Raw genomic sequence first — 1,089 nt, 5'->3', positions numbered from 1 at the left:
TGCGTTCAAGAGGTATTTAAAAAACCCCTTACCTATAAATTTTTCATGAATAAAGTGACCCCTTTTTCTTTATGGACTTATGGGTTTTTTTTTTCAAAATCGATTTAAAAAACTCCTTCTGTAAATGTATTTTTGTAAATTTACCTTAAAATTTTGAATTAAAAAACCCCTTCATTTAAACTCACTCGTATACTTACATATTTTTAGGTGAACCCCCTGAGAGATATATATATGATACATGTGTGTGTGTGTGTGTGTGTGTGTGTGTGTGTGTGTGTGTGTGTATAGATACATGTGTGTGTGTGTGTGTGTGTGTGTGTGTGTGTGTGTGTGTGTATAGATACGTGTGTGTGTGTGTGTGTGTGTGTGTGTGTGTGTGTGTGTGTGTGTGTGTGTGTGTGTGTGTCATGCAAAGTCATTAGCGAACTAGTGGGTTGTTGGGTCTAACCATGGGAGGTGTGGAGTTTCTACGTTTGTACTCCTTCACCAACACTATTGAGAGTATCGTAGCCTATCTTGATGAAGGCAAGAACACATATGATTCTCATCCTAGATGAAAGGGAAAACCAAAAAGAATAAAGGAATGTAGAACAAACACAGCTACACGTATGGGGACTTGAGGACATGTCCCCATACGTGCAGCTACACGTATGGGGACTTGAGGACGTGTAGAACATCAAAATAGTAGATTTAGCTCTCTCTCTCTCTCTCTCTCTCTCTCTCTCTCTCTCTCTCTCTCAATGAAAAATCCTCCGAGAAAGTGTGCCAAAAAAAGCCTTCCACAACCCCTTGATGATGCTAGAAAAAAAAAAGTCATCATCCAAGGCTCCTTCCCAAGGTAAGGTGTTTCTATTAATATTAGTTTAAATGGCTTATTCTTTCATGATTTTTTTATGATTCTTATTGATGCAATCAGTCTTGATTCTTCTTAATGTTTCCAATACATCTCAGTGACAAGGATATTCCAGAGAGTCAGTGATTGTTGATCTTCAATGCCAGCCACATCGAAAGGGCAACAAGGTTCTCTTGAGCATGGTTCGCCCAAAGTATTTGCATGAGTGTCGGCTGCTTTACCAAAAGGTATACCAA

Source organism: Cibotium barometz, chromosome 30 (genome assembly GCF_041138505.1).
Source record: "Cibotium barometz isolate CiBa-2024 chromosome 30, ASM4113850v1, whole genome shotgun sequence".
NCBI lineage: Eukaryota > Viridiplantae > Streptophyta > Polypodiopsida > Cyatheales > Cibotiaceae > Cibotium > Cibotium barometz.
The sequence above is the reverse complement of the archived record's forward strand: the minus strand, read 5'-3'. Positions refer to the sequence as shown.